The following is a 23442-nucleotide window of genomic DNA, read 5'->3' as shown; positions in this document are numbered from 1 at the left end:
AGAAACCCAGTGTGGTCTTCAGCACACACTGTGTTAACTGCAATGCAAGAGGGATGTGCATGGTACTGTGTGAGCTTTGAGCAAGTAATTAACTGTCATTGAGAAGAGGGAGTGTGAGGGAGGGGGAACCAAGGAGGAGGCATGTGAGCTGCGTCTGGAAGCAAGTGAGTTCACCAGGTGCTGAACCAGGGAAACAGAACATGGAGTTGGAGAAAATCCTATGCATGGGATTAGCATATGCAAAATAACGTTGGTCTGAAACCTTAACACATACTTGTGCTAATCAATGAGTAACCACCATGAGCTTGGACTGATCGACTACCAAGTAGCCAGGAAACCAATCTTCAAGTTCCACAGAACAACACAAAAGGATCAGACAAAAGAATGAATGAGTGGGTCTGCTAGGTTCCAGGTCTAGAACCTACTTGTTTCATCACTGTCAGTTCTCCAGTCTCTGAATGACTCTTCCGGGCAATGGGGGCAAGAATAGAGAAGCTGAAATAATCAGGAACATCAGAAACTGAGACATTTTCATACCGAGGCAAATGATTGGCTGATTATATTACTGGGGATCAGACTTGCTATTTTGCTTTTTGCAAATCTGTAAGAGGAAATGAAGTTCTTATGGATTGAAATGATGAAGATAAGTTTAAAAAAAATGTTGGCTTTTCTCAAGCCACAGAGCATGCAGCTGAGAAGCTAAGAGTGAGGAGCTGATAGGAAGTGAAGTGGGAGTCATAAGCAAAAGATTAACTCTGTGTGAACAATGCTAAAGAACATGGGCTTCACTCTGCAGGATTGAGGACTTTCAAAGAATTTTAAGTAGAGAATTGACATCACCACATTTGCATTTCTGGAAGATTACCTGGGCTTCACTGAAATTGGATGGATATAAGGGTAAAGACTGGAATCAATTAAATGAGACTGCTTACAGTGGCTTTTATAATCCAGCCAAGGTACAATTGAGAGCTAAATAAGTCACAGGGTCTCTGAAGAGTAAATTCCGTTGTCTGACCCAATGTTAAAAAGCAGAGACATTACTTTGCCAACAAAGGTCCGTCTAGTCAAAGATATGGTTTTTCCAGTAGTCATGTATGGATTGAGAGTTGGACTATAAACAAAGCTGAGTGCCAAAGAATTGATGTTTTTGAACTATGGTGTTGGAGAAGACTCTTGAGAGTCCCTTGGACTGCAAGGACATCCAACCAGTCCGTCCTAGAGCAGAGCAGTCCTGGGTGTTCATTGGAAGGACTGATGTTGAAGCTGAAACTCCAATACTTTGGCCACCTGATGAGAAGAACTGACTCATTGGAAAAGACTCTGATGCTGGGATAGATTGAAGGCAGAAGGAAAAGGGGATGGCAGAGGATGGAATGGTTGGATGGCATCACTGACTCAATGGACATGGGTTTGGGTGGACTCCAGGAGTTGGTGATGGACAGGGAGGCCTGGCGTGTTGCAGTCCATAGGGTTGCAAAGAGTTGGACACGACTGAGCAACTGGACTGAACTGACCCAATGTTTGGGGTGAATATGAAGAAAGAAGTGGGTGACTCTAAAGTTTCTGGACTGAGAAAATTTAAAGTAGTTTTTTTCACTGCAGTAGGGAACATAGGAAGATGAGCCCATGTGGGCAGAATGGTGTGTGAGTAGAGAGACCAAGTGGACATGTTGATTTGAGACTCATGGGGTATCCAGGTGGGGAAGCACAAATATCCAGAGTTGCACACGTGTGGCTGGTGCACCAGAAGAGAAATGTGGACAGAAGACAGAGATTAGGGAGACTTAGAATGATGGCATAGTGAGAAAGCTGGGTAAGGAGGAAGTCACACGCAGGACCTCACTGTTGGAAAAACAACAGGGTGGAACCCAAAGTGGATGGTGCCCCCAAAATCAGGAGGAGTTAGGTTTAGAATTGTGACAGTGGTCAAAAGTATCAAGAACAGAATCAAGGACAAGAAGGTTAAACATGGAAGCATCTCTCATGGCAACTCTGAGGCAATAGCACAGTTTCAATCAGGTGATGATATGAGAAGTGCCTTAGAGTTGACCGAGGCTTGAACAGGAAGGGAGCAGACATCCAGGGGGAAGAGAAAAGACACTGCTGTGGCTGGTGCAGATAGTGAACTGCGGAAGAGACAGGTGAACCTTTTTTTTAATTTTAAAATGAAAGAGACTTGTGTCTATTATGAAATGTGTATACTGTCCTATTTGTGTGTTTTATTAGGTGAGGTTTTAGACAGAGCCAAGCCCAACAGGAGCATGTCCAGGACACGAGCAGGGGGGCTTCTTATCACGGGGGTGAGAAGGAAGAGCAGGATGACTGTGTGCACTTGTAGGTGAGTGTAACAGCCTGGGAGACATAAGGCAGAGGGATGTTCAGCCCGATTTCTTCTATTTTCCAAATCAGTCACAAGCTGACCTTCAAATAAAAGTCTTCCATTGTATCCTGATCTTTTAAAGTGTGCGTGTGTGTGTGTGTGTGTGTATGTGTGTGCGCGCTCAGTCACTCGTTCATATCTGACTCTTTGCAGCCACATGGACGGTACCCCACTGGATCCTCTGTCCATGGAATTTTCCAGGCAAGAATACTCAAGTGGGTTGCCATTTCCTACTCCAGGGATGTATCCTGACCCAGGGATTGAACCCACATCTCTTAGGTCTTCTACATTGGCAGACAGATTCTTTACCACTAGTGCCACCTGGGAAGACTGATCTTTTAAAGTAAGTATCACAAAATATGACAAAAGCTCTTGCAATTATATTTTTATCTGATTGTACCTGAGGAGCCCTGATCAAGGAGAGTAGGTTGGTGAGAGTAAGTAAAACAATCATTTCAGATACTTGGGAAAAGTAAAAACTTTATGCCCTAATGTCAACCCAAAGCAACCATGTGCGTGTACATGCACACACACACACACACACAAGAAACTGGCAGAAACAAGACTCATAATTAAATGATAAGAACTACTGACCTTTAACAAAAACGAATCTGACTAATCAAAGCTATTGTAAGGCTGTGATCCAAATCAGTCCTGAATATTCATTGGAAGGGCTGATGCTGAGGCTGAAACTCCAATACCTTGGCCACCTGATACGAAGAACTGACTCATTTGAAAAGACCCTCATGCTTGGAAAGTTTGAAGGCAGGAGGAGAAGGGGACGACAGAGAATGAGATGGTTGGATGGCATCATCAACTCAATGGACATGAGTTTGAGTAAACTCCAGGAGTTGGTGATGGACAGGGAGGCCTGGTGTGCTGCAATCCATGGGGTCACAAAGAGTTGGACATGACTGAGTGACTGAACTGAACCAAAGCAGCTTCCAGTCCGGCTGAGCCTTAGCCTATAGCTCTCTTGAAAACTCTTTCCTTAGCAAGAAATTAGTGACAATCATAATGATAAGAATTTGTTCAAATTAAATCAGAAAATAGTCCAGTAGATCCTCTCCTGAGCAGGAAGTGTGTCTTCTCTATTTCCTCATTCCCAGGGGCAACCAAAACCGAATGGACTTTATGAATGTTTGCTCATTAAAGAATGAATAATTTATAAAAACTAGTTTTTCAGTAAATCTGCCAAGATATGATAAGGTCTATTTAGATGAAGAAGCAGCCAAGGATTTTAGAAATATTTGAAGCTTGCATGTTAAATCACTTCAGTTGTGTCCAACTCTTTTCATCCCTATGAACCATCACCCACTAGGCTCCTCTGTCCTTGGGATTCTCCAGGCAAGAATACTGGAGTGGGTTGCCATGCCCTCCTCCAGGAGGTCTTCCCAACCCAGGGATCTAACCCAAGTCTCTTAGTCTCCTGCATTGGCAGGTGGGTTCTTTACCAGTAGTGCCACCTGGCCACCTGGCAAGCCCTCAGGGAGCAAACAGGGGAGTGGAGAGAGTTAACAAGTGGCTACAGAACTTAGTACATTGGGACAGGTTTAGGGAGATTCTTTCCCCTCATCTAAACTCCAAAGACTAAGAAGCAACTTCATCCAATATTAATTTGGTCAGCACTTATGTGTTTGCATCCTTTTTCTTTGGGAGTTCTGAGTGTGTCCCATGTATCAGAGGTGATTGTTTAGGGCAGTGGTATAGCCACCTCTGTCTGAAAATCTCTCCAGGGGATCATTCCAGCTTCACAGTCTTATTTGTGGCAAAATATTAGTAAGTCAGCACAGGTTGACTTTGAGTTAATCACGAGAATGCTTGAAGGCATGCAAATGGTAGGCATTAGATAAAGACAGACTATGTTTATTATTATTTTGGGAAGTAGCTTAATTGTATTTTCTGTTGAGGCAAAATGCAGAGAGTTTTCATTATCTTTTGCTTTCATTACCTGTGTTTCTGCACAAGATTAGTACATAATGAAATTTCTTTTTTAGAATGTGAATTTCCTATCTCAATTATTTTTATAGCAATTTAAAATGGATAGAGTAGTGGGCATCTTTTAAGGAGTTCTCCTTAAAGGCTGTAAGCCAAAGGCACAGTATTTCCTTGGAACTGTCTACCCAAGTCATGTAAGTGGGCTGCTTGCAGTCAGGTTACATGGAAGCTCCTTGTCCTGGGCTGAGGGTAGACATCTAACACAGCCTGGGTAGATCCCAGTCCGATTTTTAGGAATTTGAAGTTGTGACTAGAGATTTCAATCCCAGTGCGGTCTGGTATCTGGAATAGAGAAGCTGTAAACCTCAAAGGTGTGGGGCGGACACCTCCTGCCAGCTCTTCTGAGTCACAGGGAAAGCCAGTCAGCAGGGAGAGAAACGAGGTGCAGGCATGAGAGAGAGGGAGAGTGCTCCTCAGCTTTCATTTACTCCATTCCCTAGTTCCAGAGGACCATGTCTCCTTTTTCATTTAGCAGGTTTTTAACCAACAATCCCTAGTGGCTCAGATGGTAAAGAATCTGCCTGGAGTGCAGAAGACCTGGGTTCGATCCCTGAGCTAGGAAGATCTCTTGGAGAAGGGAGGCTACCCGCTTCAGTATTCTTGCCTGGAGAATTCCGTGGACAGAGAAGCCAGGCAGGCTACAGTCCATCGGGTCACAAAGAGTCAGACACGACTGAGTGACCAACACTTTACTGGCAATCACAGAACTCCAGAAAAAACAGGGCTAGTGCATCTAACTCTACTCAGCCACCTACAGTGTGTTTCCCAATGACTAGAACATGTTTCCCTTAGAATCATCAGAAATTTCTTTAAACTCATTCCCTCTCAATAGATACAATATTAAGCAAAAAGGACTTGATTATCCCCCAACAGTTTCATTTTGAGGAGAAAATGAATCCTTAACAGTTTTGACAGAATGTATTTTGACCATGAAATTGCATCAGATTTGTGGGCAGAATTCAGTTTGGGCCCAAACCTCTTCTGCAGAGTTTCAGTTGTGTGTGTGTGTTTTCACATGCAAAACCACTTGCAATTCCTGCACAGACATTAGGGCCCTTGCTTAGCTGAAGTGGACCTTTGCAGTGTGAGCCAGAAAGATCAACAGACTCAGCTGTCAAAATCATGTCAAACTATCATCATAGCTCAACATACCAAATGTATATATTTTCTTAGCTTGGAAAATCAGTATTTGGGTATATTTTCAAGGTCAGGATTGTTAAAGCTGACAGTGTACTGTGTGGTTCACAAAATCCAAGGAGGTAATAACATTCCATAAAGCCAGCACAAATCCTAGCAATGCCTAGCTTGTTACTTCATAAAGCAGTTCATTTCTTTAAGTGACACAATACACGGCCTTCCAAACACATGGACACCTGGCATGCTGCAGTTCATGGAGATGCAAAGAGTCAGACACAACTCAGTGACTCAACAACACCATTTAATAAATCTAGAAACTCTAAACAATAAAACCATAGGCTTTTAAGAATCAAAGGTAAATGTCCTACCAAAATTATTTCTGAAGTAAAATCCAAAAACAGTAACTCTAAAGGCACTGATTTAATGAGTACTTGGGTAATTATTTATTCACTCTGCCTCCTTCATAACTGTAAAGCTGTCTGTCTATATTGATAGATCTCATGTCTCTCTTTCTTGTAGAAGCTAATCAAAATGAAATGTTAGTCAGAGCCAAACATTCCAAGAGCAAATTATAAAAACTTCTTCTAATATATCTTACAGTAAGTAAATGCAGGATCTTAATTCACTGTAACATGTTTGATATGATGAAGGAGTAGAGTCTTGAAAAATAAGAATATCCAGCACTGAAGGGAAAATAAGATGCTCTGGAAAATGGGAGGTTCTATTCTTTGTTGATCAACAATGTTCATACAAATGTGTATGATGTTCAGAAACCAATGCAGAGTAAGGAGACAGAGAAATCAGAAGATTTTAACCTGAGCCTTTTACCCTGGCTAAGGAAAAAGTCCATGATATCCAGAAGCAGGAAGCAAGGGGATCCCAGCTGTGTGTAAGCTGGCAAGGACCCTACAAGGAGGAGAGGAAGCCTGGCAAGGTACCTGTGAATTTGCTCCATTCTTGTATGGCTGCCACATAAGTTAAGTCTTATTATTGTTAAGGGGGTTGGTATTTTCCTCAGTTATTTATTTTTTCATTGACACTTAAGAAAAAGTCATTAACTGGATAAAATGTTGTGGTGCATATATAAAATGGAATATCACTCAGCCATAAAAGAACATATTTGAGTCAGTCGTAATGAAGTGGATGAACCTAGAACCTGATTATACAGAGTGAAGTAAGTCATAAAGAGAAAAAAATCATATATTAATGCATATAATTGGATCTAGCATAATGGTCCTGATGAGCCTATTTGCAGGGCAGCAATGGAGATGCAGACAGAGAGAACAGACTTGTGGACCCAGTAGGGGACTGAGAGGGTGGGACAAGTTGAGAGGGCAGCATGGAAATGCATAAATTACCATATGTAAATAGATGGCTGTATGAAGCAAGTAGCTCAAATCAGGTGCTCTGTGAAAACCTAGAATGGTGGCATGGGGTGGTGGGGGTGGTGGAAGGGAGATTCACGAGGGAGGAGACATATGTACACTTATGGCTGATTCATGTTGATATATGGCAGAAACCAACACAATATTGTAAAGCAATTATCTTCCAATCAAAAACTTTATTAAAAGGCAAAAAAAGCAAAAGTCATTCATGCAACTAACATTTACTTATTGTACCTACTGTGTGCCAGATAACATGCTAGATCCTGCACAATATTTCTTCACTCAGAGCCCTTATATTCTGATAGGATACGGAGTATAAGGAAACAAACAAGGCTACAATTACAGGTTGTAATGCGTGTTCTGATGGTAATAAAACCAATGCAGTAATAAGAAATAGGCAGAGGGGCAGAGAAAACTTCTCCAAGGAAGAGCTGCATAAGTCTGAAAGCTGAGAAGCAGTCCGTCATAACAATGAGAGGGGTTGTGGCCTGAGCTGAGGGTCCATCCAGCTTAAGAACTTCTGCTCTAAGGCAAAGATTGGTTTACTCTGTCTAAATTTTATAGACATGGAACAAAGGTTTAAGCAGTTATGTATCTTGCCCCAGTCACTTTGTTAGCAAGTGTAACTGTCAGGATTTGGAGCCAGGGTTGTCAGCTTCTAAACATCTAATCTTTCCATGGCACCAGAGAAAAGTGAAGGACATGAAAGAAAGTAATTAAAAGAGGCCTGTGGCAAAGGATGATTTGGAACAACTTTGACAAGACTAGGTATTTAATAACAACTAACCCTGATGCCAAAGCTGAAACTCCAGTACTTTGGCCACCTCATGCGAAGAGTTGACTCATTGGAAAAGACTCTGATGCTGGGAGGGATTGGGGGCAGAAGGAGAAGGGGATGACAGAGGATGAGATGGCTGGATGGCATCACTGACTCAATGGATGTGAGTCTGAGTGAACTCTGGGAGTTTGTGATGGACAGGGAGGCCTGGCGTGCTGTGATTCATGGGGTCGCGAAGAGTTGGACATGACTGAGTGACTGATCTGATCTGATCTGAACCCTGTTTGAGTGTTTATTGTGTACTGGGCACCATGTTAAGGGCTTCCTATGCAGTCACTAATTTAACTCTCAGAACAGCCTGATAAAGCCCTGTTCAATAAATGCTATCAACTCCCTTCTACAGGGGAGGCGGCAAAATTAACTTTTTTTATGGTTATGTAACTGGAACACTGGATCAGGAATTAAGCACAGAATGCTAGTGCTAAAGAACCCGTCTGCCGATGCAGGAGACATAAGAGATGCGGGTTCAGTCCCTGGGCTGGGAGGATCCTCTGGAGGTGGGCATAGCAACCCTCTCCTATATTCTTGCCTGGAGAATCCCATGGACAGAGGAGTCTGGGGGGCTATAGTCCATAGGGTCACAAAGAGTCAGACACGACTGAAGCGACTTAGCACACACTCAATTTGGCCAGAGCACATGCTCTCCACCTTGATGAAACACTTGCTTTAGTTTGTACCTACTAATAGCTAGTCTGTAGACTCATCTGCTATACCAGGAGAGCTTGCGAATTTATATTTTAGTCAACTCCAACCTGTCATACCCAAGTGTGAACTTAAGAGGATATTCCCTGAGTCAAAAAATATGTCAACGAGTTTGATAAAAGGATGCCAAGTAACTTAATATTCCCTGTGTCTTTGCCTGATCCATCTGCCCTGAAGCTTCAGCCAAGAAATAAATCTTGGCCATGACATTAATCAGCTCTAAGAAAAAAAAAAAAAACTGTTCCAAATGTCATTTTATTTTTCAATCAGAGATTCAAAAGAAAATAGCCTATTGCTCAGCAATGAGAATATTAACAGCATCCAGTTTTTCTTTAGAGCTTAGATTTTCATCAAAATGAATCACAATTGCTCCATGAGAATTAATAATTAATCTACAATAATTAATAAATATTGATAGCTCAACTTTTCTTGGAAATGTAAAAACCTAACCTAGTTAATAAAAAGAGATGGTCAAGGCCAGAGGCTGCAAAGGGCCCACATTAACCATCTAAGCAAAAAGGATTCTGAGGGAATTGTTGTTGTTCAGTTGCTAAATCACATCCAGCACTTTGAGACCCCATGGACTGCAGCACAGCAGACTTCCTGTCCTTCACTTCTCGAAGTTTGCTCAAACTCGTGTCCATTGAATCAGTGATGCCATCCAACCTCCAACCATCTTATCCTCTGTTGTCCCTATTTCTTCCTGCCCTTAATTTTTCCCAACATCAGGGTCTTTTCCAATGAGTCAGCTCTTTGCATCAGGTGGCCAAAATATTGGAACTTCAGCATCAGTCCTTCCAATGAATATTAAGTGTTGATTTCCTTTAGGATTGACTGGTTTGACCTCCCTGCTGTCTAAGAGACTCTCATGAGTCTTCTCCAGCACCACAGTTCAAAAGCATCAATTCCTCAGTGCATGCCCAGGGAAATGGACAAGCACCCATTTCTCCTATAAGTGACTATATTCATAGTATCCTGGACCACATATTTTTTAAGGACAGTAACCATAATCACTAACATTCCAGAACAAAGGGGATGACTAAAACTCAAGATGTGGAAAAACATGGTGGGGGGGTGGTGGGCATGGCGGGGGAAGAGTATTGTGGTGAAAGTCAATAACAGCTATGTAATAAGCAGGCAGGTGACCTCAGTTGCTCTCCTACAAACCCTCCCCACATCTGCCCCTGCTACCATCATCCGGAAACACAGTGTCTCTCTAAGAAATAAGAGTTAAGCTAGACGTTCTCTGAGGACTCTTCCAGGGTAGTACCCTGGAATGGGTACTACCTGTATGGCAATTTATGTAATAGAAGCAGGAGTAGAAGGGTAGATTGGGAAGAAGCAATGATGAAAGTAGATACAGGTCTTTGAAACAATTATTATTTTTATTATCCATAAAATACAGAAGGAGAAAATAGAAAATGATGATGTAATTCATACAGTGAACTTATGAACTCATGAACTCATGTATGCACGTGATATGATGGTATGGGTTGTTAGCTGCTCAGTCTTGTCTGACACTTTACGACCCCATGGATTGTAGCCCATCAGGCTTCTCTGCCCATGCAATTCTCCAGGCAAGAATACTGGAGTGGGTAGCCATTTCCTTCTCTGGGGGATCTTCCTGACCCAGGGATCAAACCCAGATCTCCTTCATTGCAGGCAGATTCTTTACCATCTGAGCCATCAAGGAAGCCCAGCTCCCCTAAAGTGAAAACTCCCTATGTTGCAGTCTCCTTCCACAGATTGTCCACTTCACGAAGAGAAGCAGTCTGTTTATCTTTGAGTCCTGATGAAAGGCACCTGACACATGTGACATGCTCAATAAGTAACTTTGAACTGAACTCCTCTAGCCTTAATGACAATATCAGCAATGCATCACTAAGTTACAGCATGTTACAGCATTTGGTTTGTAAAGCATTGTTTCACTTAGAAGGTTGTGAGAACTCTATGAGACACAGTATGGGGCCATGCTCCATTTCACGTGGATAACAGACAGCTAGTCCTCAGACAATGGCCAGTTGTTACTCTGAGATCTCCCACCAGTGGTCTCTCCTCCCACCCTGTCTCCAGCACACAGGAAGTTAGCATTCTTCTGCCTGCCCCAAATAAGTCAAAACATTTTGTCTGTTCTACCTCTAAGTGCAAGGCCAGAAAAATCTGGTCAATTGGATGGTTTATATCCCCCATTTTATTATAAAATCTGGAGCCAGTTCATCTTGGTTTCCTTGGACCTTCTTGGTTGTGCCCGTTATCCAGTGCATTTATTACTAGTGTTCCTTTCACGCTCAAAAATGCCCTACTTTTGCCATTCTAATGACAAGCTACTAGTGAGACATGCCCTGTGTCTCATTGGTATGTCAAAGTGCAAAATTTACACTCAACTGATGCTGGCTGGCTAAAACAAAAACTATGCTTTGCTAAGGAATTTAGTAAGAGTCAGGGGTTCCTGACTCTCTGTGTGTATTTGCCCCCAGCTTTTCTCTGAGAGGAATACTTTCTCCAAAAGAGTTTATTTCTGACACATTAATAATGCTTCTCTCCCTCTTAAATAATTGATGGGTTTAAAAATATCAGTCAGTAGAAACAGTGATACACTGATGGAGGAAAACAGTGAATATTTTGGCCAAAACGTGAAAGCTGCATTAATGACTGTACAAACCTCACTAATGGGGCTTATCAGACTTTTTGCAGCGGGAGTTTTCATTTCTTTTGTCACGAGAACCGATAAATCCTTGTCATATAGCTGTGTCCAACTGCTTATTTAAGACTGACACGAAGTGTCTTACGGAAGTCGGTGCCGTGGTCGACTTGTGCTGGGAGGCGCAAGTGCGATGCTGACTGTCTCAGAAGAGAAAAAAGAGTGCAACAAGATGCTGGGCAGGAAAGCTCTCTAAATTAAGTGGTTTTGATCACAGTCATGTGGCAGAAAGTGTGTTTCCTGAAGCCCATCGGCCTGTTTTTATCACTTATAAGGGGTTTAGAGGGATACCTTTCTCTGGCATAGGTACTCCTCAATGAAGTGTCATGGAGAGATTTGATAAAGTCAAGAATTAACCGCATGTAATTTCTTTCTCATCACAAACATCAACCATGCTGACCAAAGTATAAAAATATTGTCATTATCAACATAACAAAACATATTCTTACATAGTCTAGTATCAATTTTTCTGGGAATAATTTCTCCTTCAAGGGATATTTAACAATATCTGGAGAATTATTTGAATGCCATGACTGAGACTATTGGCATCTAGTAGTCAGAGGTCAGATATGCTGCCAAATATCATATAATGCAAAAGACAGCACTTACACCAAAGAATCATTCCAATCAAAATGTCAGTAACATCACTGTGAAGAAACCCTGTTCTTTAGTGATAAGAAATATATAGCTTAGAAATGGATCATTTATGTCTTCATTCAATAGCCATTTATTAAGAAACTAAGAAGCAGATAGCTTGTCCTAAATTCTGAGACTAGAGATAGACACAGTCCTGAGAGATCCTATTCTAGCAACCTGATGGCTTAGAAATCCTGAAAGCCTCTTGTAATACAACTATAAAACTTCTAATGTACTATTAAAAATATTCTCATGAAAGAAAGAATGAGGCTATAAGAAAAGGAAAAAAAAAATCTACTCTTGTCAAGAAGTTATAACACTGATAGCAAAAGAGTAAGCACACATTATATCACCTTTCATTCTGGGAATTAATGGAATTCCATAGACTGGCATTTCTAGATACTAGGAAAAGTTTGCTTTTTCAACCATATCAATGTTTTATATATTACAGAAAATAAAATTTAGTCAAAAATAAGAAAATGTAAGCCATAAAAATGAAAATAAATGGAAAGGAATATGTAATTAAACATATAATCATATATAAACTACTAACAAAACTCACAAATAAGCATTTTGGGAAATTTTGAAAAAAAAAATCTAAACTCTATATTCTCAGTAGGATTATTTTCAGAGCAAGATAACTTAAAAATCTTAAATAATCAGCAATTATATTTCTGTTTCCATTGTTTCCCCATCTATTTGCCATGAAATGATGGGACCAGATGTCATGATCTTAGTTTTTTAAACATTGGGTTTTAAGCCAGCTTTTTCACTTTCCTCTTTCATCTTCATCAAGAGGCTCTTTAGTTTCTCTTCACTTTTGAAAGATGGCTTTACTGACTCAATGGACACGGTTTGGGCAAGCTCAGAAAGATGGTGAAGGACAGGGAAGCCTGGTATTATGCACTCCATGGGGTCAAAAAGAGTCAGACACAACTGAGAAACTGAACAACAATGTATTTCTGTTAGTAAAAATCAGATTTTTTTAATATTAAAACTATTTTATGTCATGTAGATAAAAGTTGTCCAGGAAATAACAATATATATTGCAAGATACAGAAAATTACACAATGTTGTAATGCTACTAAGAATAAAATGTTCAGTATAAGAGATAGTTTTATAAAAAAAGAGACAAAATTAAGGTTCAGAAATAGATTTTAAAAATGGGATACTCTAAACAATTTTGCAGTCAAAAATTTGAAAATGAAATTGAACTGCATAGACTCATGTGGAAAAAGCAACACCTCAAAATATTCACAAAAATAAATACAGAAAAATAGATGGATCTATAAATAATAAAGAAATTAATTTACTATATAATTTCAAACAGTTCTCTAAAAATAAAGGCAAATTGGTATAGATACCTTTATGATAAATTCTATTAAATACTACAGAAGTAGACATCTTATACAATTTCTGTCACAGAACGAAAATGCAAACAGCATCAAGATACTCCACCATTAATTTAGGAGGCTAAGAAGTATATTGAAAATGCTCCTCCACTCACCCATCCAAGGGATATACATGTTAATCCTAATTTCCAGTTACAAACTGGGATTCCATGGTGATGGGAGACAGCAAAGAGGAACTAAAGAGCCTCTTGATGAAAGTGAAAGAGAAGAGTGTAAAAGCTGGCTTAATACTCAGCATTCAGAAAACTAAAATCATGGCATCTGGTCCCATCACTTCATGGCAAATAGATGGGGAAAAAAATGGAAACAGTTACAGGCTTTATCTTTTTGGGTTCCAACATCACTGCAGAGAGTGACTGTAGCCATGAAATTAAAAGACATTTGATCCTTGGAATTTCTTCCAAGCTATGACAAACCTAGACAGCATATTGAAAAGTAGAGACATCACTTTGCCAACAAAGGTACATACAGTCAAAACCATGGTTTTTTCAGTAGTCATGTACAGATGTGAGAGTTGGACCATAAAGAAGGCTGAGCACCGAAGAAATGATTCTTTGAAACATGGTGCTGAAGAAAACTCTTGAGAGTCCCTTGGACAGTAAAGAGATCAAGTCAGTCAATCCTAAAGGAAATCAATCCTGAATACTCATTGGAAGGACTGATGCTGAAGCTGAAGCTCCAATACTTTGGGCACCTGATGCAAAGAGCCAACCCATTGGGAAAGATCCTGATGCTGGGAAAGATTGAGGGGAGGAGGAGAATTGAGAGGATTAGATGGTTGGATGGCATCATCAATTCAATGGACATGAGTTTACTCAAACTCCAGAAGATATTGAAGGACAGGGAAGTCAGACGTCCTGCAGCCCATGGGGTCGCAAATAGTCGAACACGACTGAGCGACTGAACGACAACAAGGAGGTACTGACAGCACAAGAACTCTTCCCTTCACCCTTTATATCTCGTCATCCCTCCCGTATAAATAACTGCTATACATAGCCCCTAGCTATGTGCTACTCACTGTCTACCACTGTATTTTTCTCATCAGATCACTGATTGCTCATTTGGTTTCAAAGCACAGTGATAAATATTGTGGGGCAGTCTGTTCAAAAAACTAATCATGGTATGTGAAGTCTCTGGTCCCAGTTTGAAACACTTGCTTAAAGGATAAGTTAAGAATCTTTAGAGAAGATACTGAAATGATTGTATGCTCCAGAAAGAGCTAAGAATCATATGACATAAACAATTAGGAACAGACTATATACACTATTTGGAAACTTTTTTCACTGATATTATTATTCAGAGAAATGTTTCGTGTTACTAACCTAAGTCTATCTCATTATATATGAGCATAATGTTGACAAACATCTCGCAGTTGGAATTGTTTGCATTTTGTCTGTGTATGTGCTGTGTTAATGCATGTATATGCATGTGTGATTCCTTTATTATGCTCTTTCATCAGATTCTATCATGGTTTGTAATTATATACTCTGGCTGGCTGGCTTCTTATTCAATTATCAGTCTGCCCAATGAAAGCAGCATTGACTAGACAAGGAATTATTGCTTTGTTCACTATTTTACAACCAACTCTTAGAACAGTGCCTAATGCAAGGGGATTTTTTGAGCATTTTTAAAGTAAATTTCTAAAAATAAAAATGACAGGGTAAAATATAAGCATTTAAATCATTAGTTAGCATAAAATTGACTTCTAATAGGTTTATGCCAAGTTAAAGTTTAATAACAGAGGATGAATAAACCAACTAGAAAATTACAAAATAATATACATTACCTCTAAACTACTACTTTTTGGTCTACATACTTAATTTTTGAACAGCATTTATGTAATACATAACATTTCTTCCACTAATTTTAAATGTGAATTTTCCCTGTAAAGTACTACCATGTCATATTTACATGTTTCTGTCTCCGAACTATATCAAAATATTATTGTTAGCATAAATTTACATAGGACTGTACTATCTAGTAAGGTAGATGACCTGTTGTTCTTTATGTTCAAAATTTCTTGGCTATTCTTGGACTTCTTTTACATGTAAACTTCAAAGTCAAATAATTAATTTCCAAAAGTATCTCTTTGAGAGGACATTGAATTTAGAGTTTCATTTAGAAAGAAATGACATCTTTACAATATTTTCCAATGAAGAAAATGGAAATCGGAGCCAAATGAATTTATTTAAATCTTATTTTGTTTACTTCAATGACATTTTGTATTTTTCTCCTTATAGGATCTAAACTTTCCTGATTATCCTTATTCTTAAATGTTTTTGAGACTTTTGCTTCTGTTACAATCAAGATCTCTTATTTTCTCATTATGGTTTATAAATTGATTATTCACAGCTCTGATATGTAAGACAGCTATTGATATTTTTAGGTTGATCGTGCATTAAATTGCTTCATTCTATAAAAGTTTTAATGGCTTAAGTTAGTTCAGTTCAATTCAGTCACTCAGTTGTGTCCAACTCTTTGTGACCCCATGGACTACAGCATGCCAGGCCTCCCTGACCATCACCAACTTCCAGAGTTTACTCAAACTCATGTCCATTGAGTCGGTGATGTCATCCAATCATCTCATCCTCTATCATCCCTTTCTCCTCTCACCTTCTATCTTTCCCAGCATCAGGGTCTTTTCAAATGAGTCAGTTCTTTGCATCAGGTACTCAAAGTATTGGAGTTTCAGCTTCAATATCAGTCCTTCCAGTGAATATTTAGGGCTGATTTCCTAAATATTGGTTGGACTGGTTGGCTCTCCTTGCAGTCCAAGGGACTCTCGAGTCTTCTCTAACACCACAGTTCAAAAGCATCAATTCTTCAGCGCTCAGCTTTCTTAATATTCCAACTCTCACATCCATACATGACTACTGGAAAAACCACAGCTTTGACTAGATGGAACTTTGTTGGCAAAGTATGTCTCTGAGGGTGGGGAGATTTGGGAGAATGGCATTGAAACATGTATAATATCATGTATGAAACGAGTGGCCAGTCCAGGTTCGATGCACGATACTGGATGCTTGGGGCTGGTGCGCTGGGACGACCCAGAGGGAGGGTATGGGGAGGGAGGAGGGAGGAGGGTTCAGGATGGGGAGCACGGGTATACCTGTGGCAGATTCATTTTGATGTTTGGCAAAACTAATACAATATTGTATAGTTTAAAAATAAAATTAAATTAAAAAAAAAAGTACGTCTCTGCTTTTTAATATGCTATCTAGGTTGGTCATAACTTTTCTTTCACAGAGCAAGCGTCTTTTAATTACATGGCTGCAATCACCATCTGCAGTGATTTTGGAGCCCAAGAAAATAAAGTCTGTCACTGTTTCCATTGTTTCCCCATCTATTTGCTGCGAACTGATGGGACTGGATGCCATGATCTTAGTTTTCTGAATATTGAGTTTTAACCAACTTTTTCACTCTCTTCTTTCACTTTCATCAAGAGGCTCTTTAGTTCTTCTTCACTTTCTGCCATAAGGGTGGTATCGTCTGCATATCTGAGCTTATTGATATTTCTTCCGGAAATCTTGATTACAGCTTGTGCTTCCTCCACCCCAGAGTTTCCCAGGATGTACTCTGCATATGAGTTAAATAAGCAGGGTGACAGTATACAGCCTTGACGTATTCCTTTACCTATTTGGAATCAGTCTGTTGTTCTATGTCCAGTTCTAACTGTTGCTTCCTGACCTGCATACAGATTTCTCAAGTGGCAGGTCCAGTGGTCTGGTATGCTCATCTCTTCCAGAATTTTCCAGTTTATTATGATCCAAAGAGTCAAATGCATTGGCACAATCAATAAAGCAGAAATAGATGTTTTTCTGGAACCTCTTGCTTTTTTGATAATCCAACAGATGTTGGCAATTTGATTTATGGTTCCTCTGCCTTTTCTAAAACCAGCTTGAACATCTGGAAGCTCACGGTTCACATACTGTTGAAGCCTGGCTTGGAGGATTTTGAGCATTCTCCAATTTTGAGCTAGAGTGCAAGTGTGTGGTAGTTTGAGCATTCTTTGACATTGCCTTTCTTTGGGATTGGAGTGAAAACTGACCTTTTCCACTCCTGTGGCCACTGCTGAGTTTTCCAAATTTGCTAGCATATTGAGTGTAGCACTTTCACAACATCATCTTTTAGGATTTTAAATAGCTTAACTGGAATGCCATCACACCCTCTAGCTTTGTTCATAGTGATGATTCCTATGGCCCACTTGACTTCACATTTCAGGATGTCTGGCTCTAGGTGAGTGATCACACCATCGTAATTATCTGGGTCATGAAGATCTTTTTTGTACAGTTCTTCTGTGTATTATTGCTACCTCTTCTTAATATCTTCTGTTTCTGTTAGGTCCATATGTATTTCTGCCCTTTATTGAGCCCATCTTTGCATGAAATGTTCCATTGGTATCTCTAATTTTCTTGAAGATATCTCTAGTCTTTCCCATTCTATTGTTTTCCTCTATTTCTTTGCACTGATCACTGAGAAAGGCTTTCTTATCTCTCCTTGCTATTCTTTGGAACTCTGCATTCAAATAGGTATATCTTTCCTTTTCTCCTTTGCTTTTCACTTCTCTTCTTTTCACAGCTGTTTGTAGGGCCTCCTCAAACAACCATTTTGTCTTTTTGCATTTCTTTATCTTGGGGATGGTCTTGATCCCTGTCTCCTGTATGAACCTCCATCTATAGTTCGTCAGGCACTCTGTCTATCAAATCTAATCCCTTGAATCTATTTCTCACTTCCACTGTATAATCATAAGGGGTTTAATTTAGGTCATATCCGAATGGTCTAGTGGTTTTCTCTACTTTCTTCAACTTAAGTCTGAATTTGGCAATAAGGAGTTCATGATCTGAGCCACAGTCAGCTCCCAGTCTTGTTTTTGCTGACTGTATAGAGCTTCTCCATCTTTGGCTGCAAAGAATATAATCAGCCTGATTTCAGTGTTGACCATCTGGTGATGTCCATGTGTAGAGTCTTCTCTTGTGTTGTTGGAAGAGGGTGTTTGCTATGACCAGTGTGTTCTCTTGGCAAAACTCTATTAGCCTTTGCCCTGCTTCATTCCGTATTCCAAGGCCAAATTTGCCTGTTACCCCAGGTGTTTCTTGACTTCCTACTTTTGCATTCCAGTCCCCTATAATGAAAAGGACATCTTTTTTGGGTGTTAGTTCTAAAAGCTCTTGTAAGTCGTCATAGAACAGTTCAACTTCAGCTTCTTCAGCGTTATTGGTTGGGTAATAGGCTTGGATTATTGCGATATTGAATGCTTTGCCTTGAAAATGAACAGAGATCATTCTGTCATTTTATAGATTGCATCCAAGTACTGCATTTTGGACTCCTGTTGACTGTGGTGGCTACTACATTTCTTCTAAGGGATTCTTGCCCACAGTAGTAGATAAAATGGTCATCTGAGTTAAATTCACCTAGTCCAGTCCATTTTAGTTCACTGATTCCTAAAATGTCAACGTTCACTCTTGCCATCTCCTGTTTGACCACTTCCAATTTGCCTTGATTCATGGAGCTAACATTCCAGGTTCCTATGCAATATTGCTCTTTACAGCATCGGACTTTACTTCCATCACCTGTTACATCCACACCTGGGTGCTGTTTTTGCTTTGGCTTAGTCTCTTCATTCTTTCTGGAGTTATTTCTCCACTGATCTCCAGTAGCATATTGGGCACCTACCAACCTGGGGAGTTCATCTTTCAGTGTCCTATCTTTTTGAATGGCTTAAGTAGATGAATCCATAATTCAATTTAGATCTAAGTAGTTCATAATTTTTATGCTATTGTTAATGGTATTTTTCTTTTATTCTTATTAATTTCTTCCTTATACTGTGATGGTTTGTTGTTATTTTCCTTTCCCTTCTCTGTTTGAATGTTTTGAATATTTCTGTGAACTGGATGAATGCATTTTAGTGCATTCTTCTGAGTACTGCGTTTATCACAGCTTGAATTCTTTAAATGAATTCTACTTGTTAAGAAACCTTAATAAAAACATTTAACAAAGCATTAGGCTGATAATTTAAATGACAACATAAACAAATCTGTTCATTTTCTGAATGCTCAGTTCAGTAGTTATTTCCAATAATCTGCATTTCTACTGTGCATCAGGTATAGACATTGATATAAAAAAAATAAGGGCTATTATAATAACAGGTCATTACTCGTAGGGATCTCATATTACTAGTTATCCTAGACCTTACATTTGACCCCATACTTCAGTGCTTCAGGCTTACATCTCAGATTTGACACCAAACTAACTTTCCCCACATTTCCTATGCAGACTTGTAGCTGCTATTTGAGCAGCATATAGCCTGGGTGGAGTCCTTGAACTGAGGCTTCTTCTTCAGCTTCCTGCCCATGACATCTTGACATTAGATCCTCGACCAGGTTCTAAAATTTCCTACACTACTCCTGTCTTCACTCTAATTGTACTTAGCTATAGCTTTGCAATTTAAGCACAGAAAACATGAGTGTTTAAAATGCAAAAACATGCAAAACACTGATTTCAAAGTTATCACAATGTTTAACTAAAGAGAGAAACCTCAAGGTCTGCCAGAGGTTGTTTCCATACATACTGTCTCATGCTCAAAGTTACAGAACTTGCACAGCTAAACTGAGCTCATTAAATTTTTCATTCACATCATAACTCCTTCCTGTATAACAGAGAGGCATGCAGTCCTGAAGTTCTACTGTATTTTGATTCTCTTTAATCTCTCTCTTAGGTTTGTACTATAAAAATATAATTTCTACTCTACAATCTAATTTATTTCTACTTACTATACATTCTACTTGTCTACTACATTACTTTGTACTTACTTACTCTTCAGTTTTTAAAAATTATTAAAATATTTCTTTAGTGGTAAACATTATTTGAAAACATATTTGTGATGTCTGAATAATATTCCATTATATTATTACATACTTATTGAAGAATTGCTGCAATGTTTAGAATAGCTTTTAAAATTTCCACATAGGTTAATTTTTCTATGGATCCCTGATTAATACTCTGAATATGATACCTAAGGTGAAGATTATAGACAAAACAAATATGAATATTTGTTTTGAATATGAATATTTTAGGACAATTCACATTATTATATACTATTATTAAAAGTTTACACTATTTATAGCTACAACAATTAAATACATTGTCTCCTCTGTTATACTTTTTAAATCATTGACCTCTTTTTCTTTCATTTAATGATTTAAAATAGTATTTCATTTAAATTTGCTTTAAATAAATAAACTGTAATGACTAATAATTTTGTTTTATTTGTGCTTACTATCAACTTGTATTTCACCTTTTAGAAATTTTTCTCTACATACTTTTCTTTTAGTTTTAGTGCTTTCCTTATTGGTTAATGTTTCACAGAGAAAACACATCAACTCATATGTGATACAAATATTATTAATGTATGAAAGTTTTAAATTTAATGTAATCAAATAAATCAGCCTTTGCTCTTATTATTTATATCTTTAAAAGTTCATGCTCTAAATTGGCGCTCGGACCTGGGAAGAGTACAAAACGCAGGCCCAACTGAGTCTGCGCCTCTGAGGACTACCCGAGTGCCTGAACCGGAGCGGCTTGGACCTGGGAGGTGCATGCAGCCCAGGGCCAGCCTCGGATTGTTCCCGGCGGAACAACCTAGAGTCCGAGCAGTGTGGACAGGGAGGCTACACGCGCCGTGAGCGGGGGCAGACCCAGGGTGGCCGAGGCACTGCGAGCCCACGCCAGTATTATTTGTTTGCACCCTCCCTCCCTCCCTCCCCACAGCGCGACTGAACAAGTAAGCCTAAAAAAAAAAAAAAAAAAAGTGTCCTCCACCGTGCCCTTTGAGTCAGGGCGGAAACCAGATACTGAAGAGACTAGCAAACAGAAGAAGATATAACAGAGGGAAACGCCTTGGAAGCTACAGGCAATAGATCAAAACCCTGTGGTTACTACGGACTACATAGGAAGGGGCCTATAGATCTTGAGAAATATAAATCTGACCAAGGAACTAGCCAAAAATGAACTGAACCCACAACACCCACAAAAAAAGAAACAAAAAAGTCCTAGATATATTTTTATTATTTTTACGATCATTCTTTCTTTCTTTTTTTTTTTTTAATTAAAAAAAAAAAAATTTTAAGTCCTCTATTGTTCCTTTAATTTTCACTTTTATAACCTATTACTCTGCAAAAAAAAAAAAAAAAAAAGACCCTATTTTTTTTCTTCTTCAGCAAACTTCATATATATATATATTCTATAATTTTTTGACCTTGTTGTTTTTTTTTGTTGTTGTTGGTTTTTGTTTTTTTCTTCTTTTCTTTAACATTGTATTTTTGAAATTCCAAACTCTACTCTAGATTTTTAATTTTCGCTTTTTGGTATATGTTATCAATTTTGTACCTATAGTTTTTTTTTTATATAATTTCTGTGATTATTTTTTTTTTCTTCTTCTTCTTCTCTGTTTCTTTCTCTTCTTCTTTTATATAACATTGTATATCTGAAATTCCAAACTTTACTCTAGATTTTCAATTTATGCTTTTTGGTATTTGATATCAATTTTGTACCTGTATTTTCTTTATAATTTTTGTGACATTGTTCGTATTTGTTTGTTTGTTTTCTCTCTTTATTTTTCTTCTTTTTTTTTTTTTTTTTTTAACATTGTATTTTTGAAATTCCAAACTCTACTCTAGATTTTTAATTTTTGCTTTCTGGTATTAGTTATCAATTTTGTACCTGTACTTTCTTTATAATTTTCGCGACCTTGTTTGTTTTTGTTTGTTCATTTTTTCTCTCTTTCTTTTCCTTCTTCTTTTCTTTAACATCGTATTTTTGAAATTCCAAACTCTACTCTAGATTTTTAATTTTCGCTCTCTGGTATTAGTTATCAATTTTGTACCTGTACTTTCTTTATAATTATCGCGACCTTGTTTGTTTTTGTTTGTTCGTTCTTTCTCTCTTTCTTTTCCTTCTTCTTTTCTTTAACATCGTATTTTTGAAATTCCAAACTCTACTCTAGATTTTTAATTTTCGCTTTCTGGTATTAGTTATCAATTTTGTACCTGTACTTTCTTTATAATTTTCGCGACCTTGTTTGTTCGTTCTTTCTCTCTTTCTTTTCCTTCTTCTTTTCTTTAACATCGTATTTTTGAAATTCCAAACTCTACTCTAGATTTTTAATTTTTGCTTTTATGTATTTGTTACCAATTTTGTACCTTTAAGGACCCAATCTTCAGGACCCATTTTTCACTAGGGAGTGAGATTACTGGCTTGACTGCTCTCTTTCCCTTTGGACCCTCCTTTTTCTCCACCAGGTCGCCTGTGTCTCCTCCCTAACCCCTCTCTACTCTACCCAACTCTGTGAATTTCTGTGTGTTCCAGATGGTGGAGAACACTTAGGGAACTGACTACTGGCTGGAGCTGTCTCCCTCCTTTTCATTCCCCCTTTTATCCTTCTGGCCACCTCTGTTACCTTCCTCCTTCTTCTCTTCTCTGTATAACCCCGTGAACATCTCTGAGTGGTCCAGTTGTGGAGTGCACATAAGGAAGTGACTACTGGCTAGCCCACTCTCTCCACTATTGATTCACCTCATCTCATTTGGGTCACCTCTAACTCCCTCCTCCCTCTTCTCTTCTCCATGTAACCCTGTGAACCTCTCTGAGTGACCCTCACTGTAGAGAAACTTATCATCTTTAATGTAGATGTTTTATCAATGGTGCTGTATAGAAGGAGAAGTTTTGAAACTACTGTAAAAATAAGACCGATAATCGGAAGCAGGAGACTTAAGTCCAAACCCTGACTCCAGGGAACTCCTGACTCCAAGGAACATTCATTGACAGGAGCTCATCAAATGCCTCCATACCAACACTGAAACCAAGCACCACACAAGGGCCAATAAGTTCCAGGGCAAGACATACCAAGCAAATTCTCCAGCAACAAAGGAACACAGTCCTGAGCTTCAAGATACAGGCTGCCCAAAGTCACCCCAAAACTATAGACATCTCATAACTCATTACTGGACATTTCATTGCACTCCAGAGAGAAGAAATACAGCTCCACCCACCAGAACACCGACACAAGCTTCCCTAACCAGGAAACCTTGACAAGCCACCTGTACAAACCCACACACAGTGAGGAAACGCCATAATAAAGAGAACTCCACAAACTGTCAGAATACAGAAAGGACACCCCAAACTCAGCAATTTAAACAAGATGAAGAGACAGAGGAATACTCAGCAGATAAAGGAACAGGATAAATGCCCACCAAACC

Source organism: Bos javanicus, chromosome 11, assembly GCF_032452875.1.
Source record: "Bos javanicus breed banteng chromosome 11, ARS-OSU_banteng_1.0, whole genome shotgun sequence".
NCBI classification, from domain to species: domain Eukaryota; kingdom Metazoa; phylum Chordata; class Mammalia; order Artiodactyla; family Bovidae; genus Bos; species Bos javanicus.
This window is presented reverse-complemented; position numbering follows the sequence as displayed.